Below are 12,964 nucleotides of genomic sequence, written 5' to 3' on the forward strand. Positions count from 1 at the left end.
AAAAACAGCCCTAAAATTCATATGGAATAACAAAAACTTCAGAATAGCCAAAGTGACTTGAGAAAGAACAAAACTGAAGACATCACACTTTCAGATTTCAAAATACATTGCAAAGTCATAATAACTATAACAATATGGTATTGGCATAAACATATATAGACCAATGAAACAAAACAGAAAAGCCAGAATTAAGCCCACATAAAATAAACTCCAAATGAATTAAAGACCTAAACATAAGACCTGAAATATACAACTAGTAGTTGTGTATTTCAACTACTAGATTACTACTAGTAGTAATCTAGATTACTACTAGAAGTATACAACTTCTAGTAGTATACTTCTAGTAGTAATCTATACTAGAAGTTGTATACTTCTAGTAGTAATCTACTAGAAGAAAACATTGGGTTGGGAAGGACTTCTTTGTTGTGACACCGAAAGCACAGACAACGAAAGACAAAGTAAACACGTGAGATGAGATCGAATTTAAAAACTTCTGTTCAGCAAAGGCAACAAGCAACAGGAAAAAACAGGGCAGCCAAAGGAATGTAATGATAAGGAGTTAATTTCCAAAATATATAAGAACCTCCTGCAACTCAGTAGCAAAAATCAGATAACCCAATTTTAAGAAATGGACAAAGGACTTGAAACAACATTCCTCCAAGGAAGATATACAAATGGCCAACAGGTATGAACATAACCAATCATCAGGGAAATGCCAATGGAAACCATAGTGCAAGATCATCTCACATCTGTCAGGATGGCTATTTTATCCAAAAAAAAAAAAAAACAAAAGAGAACAAAAGGCAGCAAGTGTTGAGGAGGACATGGAGAAATTGTAATCCTTCTACACTGTTGGTGGAAATGTAAGACGGTGAAGTTGCTATGGAAAACAATATGATGTGTACACAACAAGTTAAAAAGAGAACTATCACAGGATCTAGCAAGCCTACTTCTGGGTATATAGCTAAAATAATTGAAATCAGAATTTCAAAAGATATCTATACTTCTGTGTTTTTTGCAACACTATTCAGTAGCAGAGTTACAGAAATAAATCAAATGCCCATTGACAGATAAGCAGATAAAGAAATTGTGCCATACACATATTCTACAATGGAATATTATTCCGCATTTAAAAAGAAGGAAAGCATGCCACTTGCAACATCATGAACAAACTTAGAAGACTTTATGCTAAGTGAAATATGCCAGTCATTGAACAAATACTGCATGGTTCTACTTATACGAGGTGCCTCAGTTAGACAAACTCATAAAAGTAGAGAATATAATAGTGGTAACTGGGGGAGGGGGTGATATCCTTATTTTAGTTAAGCTATTAATACAACACACAATGGCCTTGTAATCTATTTTTTTAACTATAACTGGAGAAGGAAATGGCAACCCACTCTAGTATTCTTGCCTGGAGAATCCCAAGGACAGAGGAGCCTGGTGGGCTACAATCCATGGGGTCGCAAAGAGTCAGACACGACTGAAGCGACTTAGTGTGCATGAATATTGTCAGTTTGAACCGTTTTATGCATGAGACATGCAGATCAATTACAACCAAAACACATTCACGAATACAACTATAATAACACAAAGCACCATGAGATATTCTTCAGTATCTTTAGAGACATTAATCAATCCTCAAAACTATTTTTTCTTGTCTGCATTATATCCCAAGCATTCCAGGCCAGGGAATAAATTATACTTTATATAACCCCCTTCAAAAATGAATTGCAATAACAGAGCCAAAGGCAAGTCAGAGTTGCCCGCTGTGACTAAAATCCAATTCTACACAGAGAAAAAGAAAGCAGCTAAGTCAAGATTACCCACTGCAGACATCTATAATTCAGTTTTGCTATCCTAAGAATTTATCTCACTCACTGATGCTCTGGCTACTTTTGAAAAGAAGAATTACTTATTAAACAATTTCTAGAAAGCTGCTTGTCAGCTCTTTCTTCCCACCCTAAGAGCAATGGTGCAAACGAATGAAGTCACAGAATAAGATGCAATTAAAATTTCAGTTGATTTTCAGTTATTGACTATTTCAGCTAATTTAGGAATTTAGGATTCGTTTCCCCAACTAACTTTAATTTTCTACAAAAGAGAGAGGATAAATGTTTTAAACTTTTTGATTATTTATAACATGCATCGTAATGTTTTTTACACTACAGCAACTATTCAGTTCAGTTCAGTTACTCAGTCACGTCCGATTCTTTGAGACCCCATGAATTGCAGCACGCCAGGCCTCCCTGTCCATCACCAACTCCCGGAGTTCACTCAGACTCACATCCATCGAGTCAGTGATGCCAGCCAGCCATCTCATCCTCTGTCGTCCCCTTCTCCTCCTGCCCCCAATCCCTCCCAGCATCAGAGTCTTTTCCAATGAGTCAACTCTTTGCATGAGGTGGCGAAAGTACTGGAGTTTCAGCTTTAGCATCATTCCTTCCAAAGAAATCCCAGGGCTGATCTCCTTCAGAATGGACTGGTTGGATCTCCTTGCAGTCCAAGGGACTCTCAAGAGTCTTCTCCAACACCACAGTTCAAAAGCATCAATTCTTCGGTGCTCACTATTACCACTGTTTTTCCATGAATAGAGACCCCTCCAATTAATAGGTTTATTGATTTTTCAGAGTTATTCTAGAAAGGATTGATACTTAATTCTGTCAGGGAAAAACGAAGTTCTTAAAATGCTTCAGGAAAGGACAATGGATGGGAAATCCCTGCTGGTCCACTGGTTATGATTCAGTGCTTTCACTTTGGTGGCTTGAGTTCAGTCCCTATTCACCGGGCTCCCTGCCCTGAGTGTCATGCCACACAGTCAAGAAGAAAAAGTACAACAGAAATTAGAAGCTAGTATTTAGAACTGACTGTCAATCTGTGAGTATATTTTCAATCATTTAAAAAATGTCCTGACTATAACTCTGGTTGCCTGATATGATGATTTCAAAATTAAATTCCATGTTTATATACTAATAAGAAACCTGAGATATACTTGAGGAACCAAATTAAAATCTTTCTACTGTTATTAAAGTAATCAAATATTAAATTACAACCCTCCTTAGGTTCTACTCAAGGTAAAGCTGACCTTTCAAACCAAAGGATTTCTTTGCATGAATCATTTGTGCAACTCTTTCTGATCAATGTTAATGACAAATGAAAATTGTAAGAAGTATTATAATCACAGCTAATATGTGTGCCATTTAGAATTTCTTTTTTTGTTGTAAGTCACTGACACCCCTTCACAAACAGGCTTAAATAGTAACAAGAAGTTGATTGATTCACTGGGTCCTCAGTGCAAGTGGCTTCAACATTTTCATTCCATTTTCCTGTTCTCCTTCAGCTGTGCTCTCCACTAGACTGCCTCCTCAGTTCAGTTCAGTCACTCAGTCGTATCAGACCCTTTGCGATCCCATGGACTGCAGCACAACAGGCCTCCCTGTTCATCATCAGTTCCCAGAACTTGCTCAAACTCATGTCCATGAGTCAGTGATGCCATCCAACCATCTCATCCTCTGTCCTCCTCTTCTCCTCCGGTCTTCAATCTTTCCCAGCATCAGGGTCTTTTCCAAGGAGTCAATTCTTCTCATCAGGTGGCCAAAATATTGGAGTTTTAGCTTCAGCATCAGTCCTTCCAATGAATATTCAGGAGTGATTTCCTTTAGGATGGACTGGTTGGATCTCCTTGCAGTCCAAGGGACTCTCAACAATCTTCTCCAACACCACAGTTCAAAAGCATCAATTCTTCGGAGCTCAGCCTTCTTTATGGTCCAGCTCACATCTATACATGACTACTGGAAAAACCATAGCTTTGACTAGACGGACCTTTGCTAGCAAAGTAAATGTCTCTGCTTTTTAACAATCTGTTTAGGTTGGTTACAGCTTTTCTTCTCAAGGAGGCTCATAAATTCCAGGTGTCACACTGGTACACCAAAATGTCTCAGAAAAGATCGCTGATCTGAGTTACTCTCTCTGCATGAGAGCGCTCAGTCCTGTTCGACTCTGTGCGACCCCATGGACTGTAGACCACCAGGCTCCTCTGTCCATGAAATTGGTTGCCATTTCCTCCTCCAGGGGATCTTTCCAACCCAGGAATCCAACCTGAGTCTCCTGCAGCTCCTACATCGGCAGGCAGATTCTTTATCACTGAGCCACCTGGGAAGGCTCTCTGAAAAGCAAGCAAATTCCTTTTCAACAAACAGTTTTACTGAATTGGTTAGAACCTGGCTCATGCAGAATCAATTCCTGTGATGAGAAAAATGCCCTGATTGGCTGGTGTCTGAGTGCCTTAGCCAATCACCATGGCCAGAGGACAGGATGCGTGACTGTTCAGGACCAATCGCAGCTCCCCTCCGGACCTAGAAGCGGGGCAAATCTCACCCAGACCGCAGGAGGCCACACCAGATATAAGAGGAACAGATGCTAGCGAGGCTGCTGAGTGAGCTCTTCAGTTACTCAACTTTTTTCAGGCTTTGTTGTTGCTGCTGTTGAACTGTATTCACAGAGAACCAGGGGGCGGGGGGGGGGGGGGGTAGGGGGGTGGTGCATAACGTGAAACCCAATCATACTCTACAGCAGTTATAAATAATTGTTGTGGATAAAAACCTAAAACTTATAGTGAGTTCCAACTTCCCATATCTGAAGTTTTACTGAAGACTCAAACGCTGAAATCTGTTTGAGTTATAGATCAAAAAATAAACGTGGCTTTTTATAGTATGTTCTCGCTCTGGTTTTTTTTTAAATTAACTTATTTTTTATTGAAGGGTAACTGTTTTACAGAATTTTTCTGTTTCGCTGTTTATAAGCAACTTTGCTTTCAAGAGTTCACCGGCCTCTGGCTCTTAGGCTGCCTGTCATTCCAGAAAAGTCAGCAGACTCAAGGGTCCCCGCCTCCTTTGCTGAGCCCCGTGAGCCAGCTGCCTCTCGGCGGTGTCACTGTGCAAGACTCCAAGGGCAGAGAAGCAGCTCAGCGGGCTGGAGGCTTCTCTCTGGGACGGTCAGGTGCGTTGTCACCAGCATGGAGACAGAGAGACCTACTAAAGCAGCAACTGCTCATCTTCCTCGGTCCTGGGAAGTCAGAAACAGATACACTGAAGAAGGCGGCCAAACGAGTCAGTAAGTCCGGCCTCTGAGTCCATGGGGGTTATTTCTGACACTGGAGCAGAGCTGGTTGTACCACTATTACTGAACTGTCCATCTTCTCGTTGTTAGTTGCTCAGTTGTGTCCGACTCTTTGCGACCCCGTGAACCGTAGCCCGTCAGGCTCCTCTGCCCATGGAATTCTCCAGGCAAGAATACTTGAGTGGGTTGCCCTTCTCCAGGGGATCTTCCCCACCTAGGGATCAAACCTTGTTCTCCTGCATTTCAGGCTGAGCCACCAGGGAAGTCCATAACTGTTAGAAAAGACCGTAACAGAATCTATGGATCGATGAAAGGTATTCTAGTACCTCTCCTGAGAGAAAAAAAGACTTCTTAACCTAACTAAAATAGTACCTTTAGGAATTTAGGAATATAAGTGGTCATTATCTATTCAGTATAAGTTACTGTTTTAATATGACACAGTTTACAGTGTTTTCTATTTGAACCTATTCATTTTAAAGTTGAGAGTCTAATAAATCGTGTTAGCTTCACAGAAGAACATCATACCCCACTAATCAAAATTCTTTAAGTAGCCAAGTGACAAGTCTGTTAGTGCCGAGAGCCAGTCAGAGAAGTAATCTGTCTTGACTTAGGCAAAGCTGTAGACTCTGTCCTACTTGGAAGGCATTCCTTTTGCATGTACTGCATGCCGGCACAGTGCTTATCACTGGCCACATTTCCAACTTCACTCCCAGCGGTACCGACTGAATGTTGTAAGAGAAGAGGGTGAGGAATGGGAGGAACTAGAAAAATTAGAGAGGGAAGAAGGAAGAAAGAACCCAAGACGAAAGGAAAGATGGGAGAAAAGGAAGAAATATTTGTCTATCGCTGTTCAATCAGTGCGGCCGGCTGGCTTCTGTCCTGGCCCTGATCTTGTTTAATGAGCATGGAGGGGAGGGAAAGGAGGGAAGGCAGAGACAAAATGAGGAGAGAACGCTCTGCCCCACAGATCTCCACAGCCTCCCCTCCATCAGTCTCAGGGCCATCCTTCATCCTCACACCAGCCACCCCCACGCCTGTGTTCAGTGGCTCATCTCTAGCGCTGCTTCCCTCATCCCAGGGTGCTGGAAGACAACTCTAATGCCTTGATACCATCAGGGATGAAACGGAAGATGCATTCCTGATTCCCTAACATGTGACTCAGACTAAATTATCTGGTGGCAGTTAGGGTCTCGATTACTACATACGGTAGTTCTACAGAGTTGTTTATGGAGTTCCCTCCCTCGGGCACTGAGGCTCTGCTATTGTCCGTGAATAGTCTAGGCTACTGGAGGTGATGATGAACAAGGTTTTTCTTATAGAGTTTACATAGTAGCAGAGTGCATACGTAATATACAAAGAAATTAGCAGGAAAGTTTCAGGTGGTAGATTTTTTTTTGAGCTAGACAAAGAATGAAAACAGGAAAACAGTATACGTGGCTAATTTATACCAGGTATCAGAGAAGATCTAACAGTTAAGGTTAGTCTACTAGGCAGTTATATCCAGGGCCATTTTCCTGGGTGGTTGAAGGACAAGAAGGAGCCAGCCTTGGTGAAAATCAGAGAGAATAGCATCTAAGTGAGAAAATAGGTCGTGCCAGCGTCCTAAGATGACGTACTCAAGGATCTCAAGCAGATCCGTGTGACCGGAGCACAGAGCGGGAGGGGAGAGCGGTGTGAGATAAGAACCGAGAGGAGCAAAGGGGGCCGCACGAAAGGCACTGTGGGAAACTCCTGGGGTACAGGGACGTCACTGAGTTAGAGAACTCGCGTTCACCAGTGTTTTCAGCATTCATCAGCTGCCAGCCTTATCAGTACATATTGCAAACCCATTACATGTTCAAGAAACCTGTGGACTCTTCTGGGATCCAAGCCGTGATAAGAAAGATTACTTCCATGAGAAAATGTTCTGTGAACTCCAGACAAGATACTAGCACAGTCTCTTCAGACCTGATTGATTTGCAACCTGGGTGGGGACTCTTCCTCTAATACGGCTTCGATATTAGATATTAGATATTCGATATAGTGTCTCAATACTGCATCACTGTTGACCTTTATTCTTGAAGTCAAATTTGGAAAATGGATAATTGCAGACTACTTGAATCTTCTAGGCTTCAAGGAGATTCTGGCTTACCATTTCCGATTTACCACTACATATGAAACCTTAGCACTGGAGAGTCGTCTATAGTACCAGGGCTATAATTCTTAAGTCTTGTTTAATTTGTTTTAAAATGTTTTTTGACAAAGAAGGAAAAATTAATTCACACTATCTTCTCTTCAATTTTAATTAAGACAACTTCCACTTTGAATTTTTTCATAAAACTTTTTTATTTAAAAAGTAATAGTAATAAATTATCACCATTTTGAAAACAGCATTAGTAAGAAAACATGAAATACAATTATATATTATTTGTGAAAATTATTCTCCAAGATTCAATTATTTTGAGACATATATTCCATTTTCTAGGGTAAGAAATCACTCTGGTATATGTCATAGGCCACATCAGGTAATTTGAAACAAGCTGGGATGTAAATATATGTAAATTGTTGTTCTTCAAGAAGTTAATTCCTATCCGTGCACAGAAGATTTATTTTTCATTCAAATTATTCAGATAGAAAATGATAATATTTTACCATTATCTTTTGTTGAATTTGAATCCTTATTGTAAATTATTTTCTAGGGGAAGGAATTGGGGGACCATTTTCTTAGATGTTAGAGCAATATAATATAAGCTTACTGTGTGAATTCAATAGACCCACAAATTCAGAGCCCAAATAAATTGACCAAGTAATTTAATACAATTTAATACAATTGTTATAGCACTTTCCAGTTTTGGATATTCATCACATATAATATTTCCATAATGCTTTCAAAAAACTTTATATTATGGAAAAACTTCAAACACATAGAGAAAATAGTATAGACACCATCTAGCTTCAATAATTTTCAGTATTTTGTACATTTTGGTTTATTTTTCCACCCAATTTCTGATAAGAAATTTAAGAGCTGAAAAAATATATATGCAATAAACTCAGTTATTTTGAAGTTAATTGCAAGGTCTCTATCTTTCCTAACACTATTTTTTAAATAATTTATTATTTTTAATCACAAGTATTTGTCTAGATTTCTTAGGATATAGTGAGTGACTCATCTTTTTCTTTTTTTTTTCACATTTCTCAGTGCTTTTTGGGAATTCAAAAAGAGAGAAGTACTGTTTTGATGTTGCAGCTTTCCTGTTTCAGAACCTTCGTTGTAAGAGGGGAGCTTGGTAAGTGAGCAAAGGAGAGTGGCTCAGATGTAAAGAGTCTGCCTGCAATGTGGGAGACCTGGGTTCGATCCTTGGGTCTGGAAGATCCCTTGGAGAAGTGAGTGTCTAGCCACTCCAGTACTCTTGCCTGGGGAATTCCACTCTTGCCTGGGGAATTCCATGGACAGAGGAGCCTGATGGTCTACACTCCATGTGGTCAGGAAGAGTCAGACACCACTGAACGACTCACATCTTCAGTTCCAGTAGCTGTAAGGGACAGAACAGAACTATTTTACTGCTTGATGATACTCAGTGAGTTCCCATGGAATCTATGTTTATAGTCCTCTTGGACTTGTGTCTGCTTCAGTAACAGCCAGTCTTAAACTCTCATCCCTACTTACTGAAGGTTTCTGTTCTCCCTCCACCCCACATATTCTGTGATGGTCTCTTGCTGCCTCTCCCAAGCCAGCACGTTTCCCACACGACCGCCCTCAGCCTGGGAAGTGTCTCTGAAGCTCAGTGCGGAGCATGTTGCCATTCTCCAGGGGTTCCCCGCGGGCTTCGGGGTGGGGCTGTCTCTGCAGTGTGACTCGGGTGAACACGTAACACCCGACCCCCGCCTACCTCTTTGCCGCTGTGTTGTGTTGAATGCGCTGCATGAACTGGGAAGACTCCCCGAGGTGTCCCTTCCGGGTGAAAACTGGCTCCACGCCCTCAACTTGCTCTTCAGATCATCCACTCTCCCAGGGTCCTGATGCCTCCTCGCTGTGCAGTGCCCCTCCTCTGCTCCCAGGACACCAGCCTGGTTCTGTTGTAAAGCCTGTTGACATCCTCACTTCCCACCTGGACGAAGACGCTCCGAGGCAGGGACCACGCTGTACACATCCCTGCATCCTCCGCCGGTGCTCTTGCTCAGCGCATAGTTCGTGCTCAATAAAGGTGTGTGGGAGAAATGACCAAGGGGATGAAGGAAAAATGCACGATTCTGGCCTATTTGTTTGTTTCCCGTAAAATAATTCTGCTCCCTAAAAGGAAATAACTGTTTTTTTTTAAATTCATTTAATTTTCTAAATTAAAATTTTATAAATTTTACAAAAGGATATAGTCATCATTTGGAGTGTCATTTACTATAATACAAGTTGTGGTAGAAAGTTCTTTCTAGTCAAAAAAAAAGGTTCTAGAGCTATTTTTTACATATATAGTGATATTTTTAATACCTTATCTACTTTTTAAAATAGGTATATTCCAGATCTAAAGTCTTACAAATATTATCACTCATTGTATCAAGTCCACAGCAACAACAGGGCTCCGTGCAGGTTCACTGACACATCGCTGCTGTGAGCGGGATAGAAGCCCAGCCCATGCAAGTTAGTGTGCTTATTAACAACGACCCAGACAGCGCCCACTTCCCTATGAGACGCCTGTGAGAATGGAGAAGAGGAAGCTGAGTCCATTTTCCCTTAAGAAACCGCAAACGTAGCCCAGAAACTGAAAAGCACAGGCTGTTTAGGTTTTGATGGAGTTTATTGATTTGTTGGTGGTACGTTTCAGGTGACTTTTGCAACTTTAGACCATTTGAATTCTGTTCACTGCCTCACATCCTTTCAGAAACAAAGGGGGCATAAATCTAAAATAAATTAAGGTACGGTTCCATCCATGTAGAATAGCTACAGAGTGGTCCACACTTATTCACATAATATGTTGGTGTATTTGTTTCATATTTGTGAGATTAAATTGATCAATTTTGTTTCTTATAGCATGAACTCATTGCTTTATTTATAAGACATTTAAACCTTCTTACTCTAAACAGAGAATGTGACTGACTTCTTCATTTAAATAGCTCTGGTCTCAGGAATCCTCTGGTGGTCCCGTGGTTAGGACTCTGCAATTTCAATATTGAGGGCCCCGGTTCAATCCTTAGTCAGAAAACTAAGATCCCACAAGCTGCATACAAAAAAGAAAAATAAACAAATTAGTAGCTTTGATCTTAATGCAATACATAGTAGAGGAAAGATTTTTTTTTAAATGCCACTTTTTAAAGCTTCTCTTAAATACATTTACAAATAATTCGTCTAAAGTATTATAATTCCGACTACACTTTAGTTTTACTTTCAGACCATTGCTATCATTTTCTTTATTATATTAATGTTTGCTCTACTGCCAAAAATGATGCTTGCGTCTCTCTGATAATATGTACTTTTAATAAAGTTATAGAACAACTTTCAGCTTTAAAGCACTTAAGATTTGATAAAAGTCCTCCAATCTTATTGTAAGAACAATAGTGAAGAGTATATGATTCACATGGAACATCTATTGAAAAGCTACATATTCCAAGTGCTTTCTCACAATATTTCATGTGATCTTTGTAACAGTGTGGTGAGGAACTGAGAATCATGGGGACTGAGTAAATTGCAGTTACACAAACAAAATGGAAAACACCTGTGAAGCAGTCTGACACATGGTAGGCATTCAGTAAATGGTTGCCAAACCAGAAAATACACTGCCTTTTAAGGCGAATTCTGTTTCTTTTCATCACCCTCAAATCCCCCCACACTAAATGAGTAAACACGAGGCTTAGCAAGCATTCTGACTCATTTATGCATGTAATTTTGTAAGTAATCTGCTATTTCATCTGAACAGGATTTTAAACTGTCCACCATTTTTAAAAACTCTTTAACACATTTGAAGCCAATCTTCCCAAGTTATATTTATTATTAGCCCAATGCATCTCTTTCCTTTATTGTTTTATTGAGGTGTCTAAGAGAAATTGTTTCAGCCAGGGTAGTTAGAGACTCTGTCAGTCAGTCTAGAAAAGTATCTCCTATGTTTAATCAATGCTTACCTGTCCTAATAGTTAAGTCTGGAATTGCAAATGGTAAATTGCTTTAAAGTCAGTCTTCGTGTCTTACTAATCTTTTCCCCCAAGCTCCTGGCACAGTACCTAATGTATCATAGATCTTCAGTAAATACCAGATAAATGAAACGATGAACAAACAGTTTCCATATTGAATCCACACACTCATTGAACAAGTAATTCCTCCCTCTAATGTTTCTTTGGGTTGGATTCAATATGGCTAGTTAAGACCATGTTCAAACTCTATTACTTGCTTACTGTGGGAATTTGATCTGTTCATATAAGTCATTAAGCCTCAGTGTTCTTCTTTTAAAAATGGCAACAGTGAATTCTATTCTTTGTAAATTAGAAAGTGACAAAAGTAGCTCTTGAAGTTTATACATATTATGGATTGAATTATGCCCGTCTACCCACAAAATAGTCATGTGTTCAAGGCCTAAGCCCCACTGCCTCAAAATATTATCTTACTTGAAGGTAAGACAGATTACAGAGGTAATCCAGGTAAAATAAGGTTATTACCATGGGGCCAAATCCAATATGACAGATGTCCTGGTAAAACCGGGAATTTTAAACACACACACACACAACCTGAGATCACCCCGTAAAGGCAGAGATTGAATCGATGCTCCTACATGCTAAGGAGCACTGAAGATGGCCAGCAAAACCCCTGGAAGCTAGAAAGGAGACATGGGACAGATCCTTCCCCACAGTTCTGAGAATAAATCAACTCTGCTGATACCTTCATTTTGGACTTCCAGCCTCCAGAAATATGAGGCAATAAAATTTTGTCTGTTTCAACCACTCAGTTTGTGATATTCTGTGATGCCAACCCTAGGAAATTAATACAGTGTCTGACTGTGATGAGGTCCTGTGTAAGAAGTTAAAGCCATCTTCTGGGAGGGAGGAGCTGATGGAGCTGAAAGCTTGAGAAGAAAGATACTTTCTCCATTCCACCTGTAATGGTCAAACTCCTCCCATGCTTTAGCTATTCTTCTTATCACCAGAGATACAGTCAAGGGTAAGACCTTCATGCCCGCCACCTTCATACAGCTGAATGTCTAGTAAAGGGAAAGCAGACACCGCAGGCAGCTTTGGGTGGATAAGCTGGTTGTCCGGAAGTACAGGGCTCGATCTCTTGATAAACAGGCTCTTTTATGACTTGCATTCTACGTGCCTGGTTTGACTTCAACTTCAACCTCCAACCTCTTATTCCCTCCCCACTATCCCACTGCCCACATATCACACACACACACACACACACACACACACACACACAGGCTAGGCTTCGCTCACACCCACTTGCATTCTCCACAGACTCCCACACTGTTTTTATTTAATGACTTTACACATGCCATTCTCTCTGTGTGAAGCTCTCCTATTCCCTTTTATTTACAAGTTTTCCTGGAGTCTAAACTCAAGCATTATCCTCACCTTTTTTAGCCTTTCCTGACCATGGTCCAAGTTAGAAGTGTCTCCTCTGCTCCCGTAGAGCCAGATACTCATTATCACTCTGGACCGTGTTTGGCTGTGGACTTGAGAGCAAAGACTCTTTCATCTCTCTCCCACCCCTCACGCTAAGCGCAGTTCTTGGAATACAGTAGGTGGACGATACATGTTTCTTGGGTCAAATGCATAATTAATATAGAGAAATGTCATAAGCAAAGATCCTTGGTGACACACAACAAGGTGGCCCCAGGGCTGATGTTTGGTATCACGTCCATCTGTGGCCTGGCCATGCGTCACTCTG

General features: G+C 40.6%; 1 long non-coding RNA gene across 1 annotated transcript; it reads left to right on the top strand.

Moving 5' to 3' along the window:
• Positions 1 to 4,538: 4,538 nt before the first annotated feature.
• Positions 4,539 to 10,117, top strand: LOC133260761 (uncharacterized). The gene is made up of 2 exons (XR_009740954.1): positions 4,539 to 5,112; positions 8,297 to 10,117. It is a non-coding gene; the product is annotated as an uncharacterized LOC133260761 (long non-coding RNA).
• Positions 10,118 to 12,964: the final 2,847 nt, after the last annotated feature.

The sequence above is a fragment of the Bos javanicus genome, chromosome 14 (assembly GCF_032452875.1).
Source record: "Bos javanicus breed banteng chromosome 14, ARS-OSU_banteng_1.0, whole genome shotgun sequence".
Lineage (NCBI taxonomy): Eukaryota > Metazoa > Chordata > Mammalia > Artiodactyla > Bovidae > Bos > Bos javanicus.